Source organism: Acinonyx jubatus, chromosome A1 (assembly GCF_027475565.1).
Source record: "Acinonyx jubatus isolate Ajub_Pintada_27869175 chromosome A1, VMU_Ajub_asm_v1.0, whole genome shotgun sequence".
Classification (NCBI taxonomy): Eukaryota; Metazoa; Chordata; class Mammalia; order Carnivora; family Felidae; genus Acinonyx; species Acinonyx jubatus.
Genome location: NC_069380.1, coordinates 90,288,204 through 90,295,636, shown reverse-complemented (window position 1 = coordinate 90,295,636; position 7,433 = coordinate 90,288,204).

Below are 7,433 nucleotides of genomic sequence, written 5' to 3'. Positions count from 1 at the left end.
TGGGGGGCTCAGACTGTTAAGTGTCCAACTTTGGCTTAGGTCATAATCTTGAGGTTCAGGTCACGATCTCAAGGTTCGTGAGTTTGAGCCCCGAGTCAGGCTCTGTGCTTGACAGCTGAGAGCCTGGAGCCTGCTTCGGATTCTGTGTCTCCCTCTCTCTCTGCCCCTCTCCCGCTCACACTCTCTATGTCAAATTAAATAAACATTAGGGGTGCCTGGGTGGCTCAGTCAGTTAAGCTTCCGATTTCAGCTTCGGTCATGATTTCACAGTCCATGGGTTCGAGCCTCACATTGGGGTCTATGCCAACAGCTTGGAGCCTGGAGCCTGCTTCAGATTCTGTGCCTCCCTCTCTCTCTGCCCCTCCCCTGCTCTCTCTCCCCCCCCCCTTAAAAATAAATAAACATTTAAAAAATCTTTAAAAAATAAACATTAAAAAATGTAAAACTATATGTCCTCAGGTTCATTTAATGGCTAGCTTCAAAGCTTCTGATCCCTGGTTTGGGTTGCTATACATATTCCACCTTCCCCTTTGTTGAAAGAGTGGGGGACGTGGTTTGTGTGAGAAACGACATGTCTGGCATGGTCTCTGATTCAAGGATGTTGAAAGGCATGGTCATCTGTACCTAAGGATATCCCCCTGAGCCCTCCCTGAATGTCCTGTGTGGACACATGTGAGGTGTGTGTGCCTTTAGAATCCTCCCATTCCACTGCAGCCAGACCTGGCCTGGCCTCCCCACCTGCTCCCCTCACAAATCCTTATACACAAATGCTCATCGCAGCATTTTGTTGTTAGAAACAACCCAAAAGTCCATCAAGGGGTGCTTGAATAAACAAATTATGATATATTCAGGCAACGGAATATTATTCATCATAAAAGGAATGACGTACTGACACATGCTACCATGTAGATAAACTTCAAAGACATTATTCTAAGTGAAAGAAACTAGCCACAAAAGGTGACAGGCTACATAACTGCATTTACGTGAAATATCCAAAATAGGTGAATTTACAGAGAGAAAGCACACATTTGTGGTTGCTGAGCCCTGGGTTTGGGTGGGGGAGGAAGGATTGGGGGAGTAACTGCTTAATGGGTAAAGAGTTTTCTTGGGGCGTCTGGGTAGCTCAGTCGGTTGAGCATCTGACTTTTGATTTTGGCTCAGGTCATGGGATTGAGCCCCACATCAGGGTCCATGCTGAGCATGAAGCCTGCTTAGGATTCTCCCTCTCTCTCTCTGCTCCTCTCCCCCCGTTGTGCATGCTCCCTCTCTCTCTCTAAAAAAAAAAAAAATGAAAAAAGAGTTTTCTTTGGAGATGAATCAGATGTTTTGAAACTATATAGAGCTGGTGGTTGCCCGGCACTATGAATGACCTGTAACTATCACCAAAGGAAAACAATTCAATCCAGATAAGACTGCTAATGGATGACCCAGACCCTTCAGGGTCACTGGATTAAGAACCATGACCAGCTGATGTGCTTGCTGAGGGAAAGGGAATATAAAATGGATAGTGGAAGAAGGTAGTTATAAATATCAGCTACAACCATGTGACCAGTTATACAAACAAGGATTGTAATTATCGTGAGTTCATTTTTTGTGTTATGAACATGTTTGTTTATAAAGCTTTGTTTTCTTCCTTCTCTTATTCCCTTAATGTAAGAGAAGATTTGTTGACTTTATACCATAGTATTTAAGCATTTTTTCCTTTATATCATTGTGTTTTAGTTACAGATACCAAGAAGAAGAATATTCATCACTTAAGGACGTTACCTCTTCTTCTGGGGGAGAGATTAGCACATTTTTGGTTTGAGGGATAGATGCGTCACGTTTGGTGGATAGAAGTATGATCTTGTTATTATCTTTATTTGAAGATTAAGTATGATTTAAAGAGATGCAAATGGGTCCCAAGGTGACAAAGGGGTGGATTTGTGATGGATAATTTTATATGTCAACTTGGGTGGGTCAAACATTATTCTGGATGTTTCTGTGAGAGTATTTTTTGGATGAGATTCAAACTGGTGGACATTGAGTAAAGCATATTCTCCTCCATAATGTGGTGCCCCTCATGGAATCAACTGAAAGCCTGAACAGAACAAAAGACTGACCAGCAGATGGCCTTCACACTTGAAATGCAACATTGGCTCTTCCTGGGTTTCCAGCATGCTGATCCATTCTATAGATTTTTGACTTGTCAGTCTGCATAACTGTGTGAGCCATTCCTTAAAGTAAATCTTTCTCAATCTCTCTCTCTCTCTCTCTCTCTCTCTCTCTCTCTCCACACAGCACACACACACACACACACACACACACACAAATTGGTTCTGTTTTTGTGGAGAACCCTGACTAATACAATATATTTCAGTTTTCTTGGGCATATACCTAACAGTAGAATTGTTGGATTTTGTTGGATCATATGATAATTTCATATTTCACTTTTATTTTTTTATTAAAAATTTTTTTAATGTTTATTCATTTTTGAGAGAGAGAGACAGACTGTGAGTGGGGGAGGGGAAGAAAGGGAGATACAGAAAAAAAATTAAAAAAAAAAAGAAAGGTGCAGGGTGCCTGGGTGGCTCAGTCGGTTAAGTGTTCAACTTTGGCTCAGGTCATGATCTCATGGTTCATGGGTTCAAGTCCCACATCAGGCTCTGTGCTGTCAGCCTGTCAGTGAGAAGCCTGCTTCAGATCCTCAGTCCCCTCTCTCTCTGCCCCTCCCTCACTTGTGCTCTCCCAAAAATAAATATTAAATAAAAAGGGGCAAGAACCTTGGATAAAGGGAATATGATGAAGGGTTCATGTCACTGAGTTATGAAGACCACACAAAAGCATTTCAGAGTGAGAGCAGGTGGTCACACTGAGCTGAGAGAGACAGTGGTGTCAGGATCAGTCCTGTTCCCAGGTGGACTGCTCTCAGCTCTGTTGGTTTACCTGCATTCAGATCCTCTTACCTGAAGTATAAAATATTAATGTTCTGGGGGGAAAATCTCAGATGAACCAAGAAACTTTCCATAGGGGGTGAGCCAGTCTGTGGGCCACAGGGAGTCTGGGTGGCTCAGTCGGTTAAGCGTCTGACTCTTGATTTCAGCTCAGGTCATGATCTCATGGTTCATGAGTTCGAGCCCCATATCAGGCTCTGTGCTGACAAATTCTTGGGATTCTCTCTCTCTCTCTCTCTGCCCCTGCCCCGCTCTTGTGCTCTTGTGCTCTTGTGCATGCTGTCTCTCTCCAAATGAATAAGTAAACATGGAAAAAAAAACAACACTGCGTTGATCTGCAATACAAAATCATGTGTTGTAGCAGAACGCATTTCTTCACAAGAAATTGTCAGAGCAGAAAAAAGAAAAGCTTTTCATTTTATGAGGCTAAAAAACATAGCTAGAACAAGAAATACAATTTTCAGCCAAACTAAGGAGCATAGACACCAAAATCCTAATCAAAACATTTGTGAACTGAAATACTTAAAAACATCATAAGCATGTCTGGTTTGTCCCAAAAAGGCACGTTAGCAGATTAACGACTTAAAATTTATTAATGTAATTCACTGCATTAACAGATTAAAGAAAAAAACCAGGATTATCTAAATGGATGCAGAGAAAGCATTTGATAACTTCCAATATTCATTCATGATTTAAAAAACTTAGTAATCTAGGGATCTTCTTTAGCCTGAAGAAGCTAGCTACCAAAAGCCAACAGAAAATATTGTACTTGGTGATGAGTCATTTTGGGTACTGATTTCTTTTAAAATCAGAACAAGACTAATTCCAATTATCATTCCCTCTAAGGGGCATTAGTCAGTGCAAGAAAAAAACAAGCATGACTGAATTAAAAATACACTCATCATTTGCAGATATAATTAACTACTGTATTATTTGGTGTCCTGCAGAGAAACAGAATATATATATATATATATATATATATATATATATATAGTATGTAGTCTGAGGTCTCAGAACTTGTAGCACCCATGGCATGAGTTCCAGACAGAAGGCCAGGAGGCTTAAGATCCAAAAAGAGCTGATGTTTCAATTCAAGTCCAACAGCAAAAGACCAATGTCCCAGCTCAAGGAAGTCAGAAGCTCCCTCCTGGGAGGGTCAACCTTTTTGTTCTCTACAGGCCTTCAACTGATCGGATGAAGTCCACCTACATTATGGAGGGCAATCTGCTTTACTCAGTCTACCAGTTCAAATGTGAATCTCATATGGAGACACTTTCACAGACATACTCAGAATAATGTTTGAGCAGATATCTGGGCACCCTGTGGCCTAGTCAAGTTGACATACAAAATTAAACATCACCAACATCACCCCTTGTCTACGTGGTACCAATATGCATCACCCTAAGCCATACTTAAGCTCTATATAAAGGCAATAACAAGGTCATACTTCCACCTAACATGATACAACTATCTTGTATGTAACCAAAAACTCCCTAACCCCTTCCCCAGAAGAGGAGGTAATAGTTTTATTTTTTATTTAAAAAAAAAGTGTGTTTATTTATTTAATTTTTTTTTAGGGACAATGACAGGGACCACATGTGATATTATTTGTTGATGTAGTAATTTTTTTAAGGTTTATTATTTTGAGAGAGTGCACAAGTGGGGGAGGGGCAGAGAGAGAGAGAGAATCCCAAGTAGGCTCTTCACTGTCAGCATAGAGCCCAATGCAGGGCTCGAACTCATAAACTACAAGATCATGATCTGAGCCAAAGTCAGATGCTTAACCAGCTGAGCCACCCAGGTGCCCATATTTATTTATTTTTGAGAGAGGGGGGAGAGAGCATGAGTGGAGGAGGGGCAGAGAGAGAGAGAGACAGAGACAGAGACAGAGACAGAGAATTCCAAGCAGGCTCTGTATTGACAGTACAGAGCCTGACGCAAGGCTCCATTTCACAAACTGTGAGATCCTGACCTGAGCCAAATTGAAGAGTTGGACACTTAACTGATTGAGACATCCAGGTGCCCCAGTGTACTTGTTTATTTATTTTGTTGTTTTACAGTGAGAAAAAGTGTGAGCAGAGGAAAGGAGCAGAGGGTAAGAGGGAGAGAGAGAATTCCAAGCAGTCTCTATGCTCAGTGCAGAGCCCAACTTGGGAGTCAATCCCATGACCCTGGGACCATGACCTGAGTTGAAATCAAGAATTGGGGACTCAACCAGCTGAGCCACCCAGGCGCCCCAAGGAGGTAACGTTTTTGAGTGATGTTTATGCTTCTCCTTAATATCCTGTAACATAAATACTAAAAGCCATTAGCAGTTCTGTTTGAACTGGGTTGTTGTAGTTTTCCATTAACTTTAATCACAGGGCATGGCAATACTAAAGACATCCTAAGGGGTCACCTGTATTCCAAATGTAGTCTTCTTCTTCTCCACTGTGGAGCAGCTGTCCATTTTCCCTGAGGTACTCAGGATCAATCACCTCAGCCAGCATGGTGACTCTCTATTGATTCAGAGGCATGAGGATTCCAAAGTGGCCATAGTTCAGTGGAATTATTGCTATGTCTCCAGGTGGAAGCCTCCCACTCTCTGGAACTAAGACCTCTGGGCCAGCAGAACATGTGGTTGTGGGAACAGGAGGCAAAAATTTTGCTGGGGAGTCACTAGGGGTATTAGTGAGAGATGCCTCTGTTTCTACCCCTTGATTCCTGGGCTTAAATCCTGGCTATGGTAGCAATATTACTGTTTCTTGGAATGGGTTAGAGGAAGACTAGGTAACCCACCAACCTCAAGAAATTTCCGTGTGATGAGGTACATTGATAACTACCACACAATGTTTTACCCTACGCCACCTCCCTCTTAGGTATCAGTTTGGCTCTGAGAGACCCAAAGGCTTAGTCAAAGAAATGGGATCCTTAAAATTCTAAAGAGTTAAGCATGCCACCTTCCAGGACACCTGCTTAAGAACTAAGGTCCCACAAGCTCTATATATCTATAAAAATGGCCAAAAATCTTACCAAAGAAAACCTAGAATTTTGTGTCCCAAGAACCTGGTGGTAGCTGTCAAAGTGGGGAATCCCAAAATATGACTAGACGGAAACATGGGTTGAACTAAGTTTGTGGCTAAGGGTCCCACCAAACTGCTGCCAGCCCTCACGGAAAATTACAACCTAGAATGACAATGGGCTTTATGAGGAATGTTCAATCTGATAAGTTCATTTTAAGAAATGCACTTGAGGGGCGCCTGGGTGGCTCAGTAGGTTGAGTGTCCCACTCTTGATTTTGGCTCAGGTCATGATCTCACAGTTGTGAGATCAAGCCCTGTGTCAGTCTCTGCACTGGGCATAGAGCCTGCTTGGGATTCTCTAACTCTCTGTCCCTCTGCCCCTCCCCTGCCTTCTCTCTCTCTCTCAAAATAAATAAATAAATAAATAAATAAATAAATAAATAAATAAAAGAAATGTGCTTGAAAGCAAGGGTTCCCGAATCAACAAACAGAATGGGATGGCTATTTTAATTGGCAAGCAGAAGGCTCCAAAGGGCTTCAAAATTCCTATGTAGCTTCATTAAAAGATTTCTTGCCAAAGGCTAATGAAACATTGAAGATATAAGACATCCCTAAAACAAAAGACCTAAACCACAAGACTCCTATGGCTCACCTTCACCCTCCTTTATGTGAGTACTCAATTCTAGTAATCTTCAGTCTGAATTGCCTTTATAAGACCATAAACAAAAGTCCACCAAGTTAGTGGCCTTATGGACATCCCCATATCCATCTCCAAAGGATGGCCCCTGTATGGGTCCCTCTCAGAGCTGATAGGACTCAGGGATTTTTCTGGCCTACTGCTATGTTATTCCCTTAAACATCCAAGGAAAAAATAAAATTAAAATCAATGAAATATTTTGCCCAATTCTGGTAAACTCTGCCGAGTTACATCCTCTATTTTTTTTAACTATTTTTTAAATTTTATTTGTTTTGAGAGAGAGACAAAGCAAGTGGGGAGGGGCAGAGAGAGAGGGAGAGAGAGAATCCCAAGCAGTTCTATGCTGTTATCATGGAGCCTGACACTGGGTTTGATCTCATGACCTTCAAGATCATGACCTGAGCTGAAATCAAGAGCCCGAGGCTTAACCGACTGAACCACCCAGACGCCCCACATCCTCTACTTTAAACCCCACTCAGAGCCAACAGTTGGGGTGCTGGGAAAACTGGCAGAAGCCAGCTACGGGTGAGGATTTGTACCAGAATCAGCTGTCCTAGATCTGTCTGTAGTACCCAATAGGGAGAAACAAATAAAATTTCACATTGTCCTTTACCTTTCCAAATCCAGGGCACTGGTTATTGATCTTTGTGAATGGCTCTGGATCTTGCGAAGATAATATCTTTTGCACCCTCTTTGAGGATGCCTCCTGGGTCCATGGGGTTGTTGAAGGCTGCCAGCAATACTTACTGCTTGTCCAAGCTGAAACCTGACAAGGTACTTAAAAGGACTTAATAACTCTAT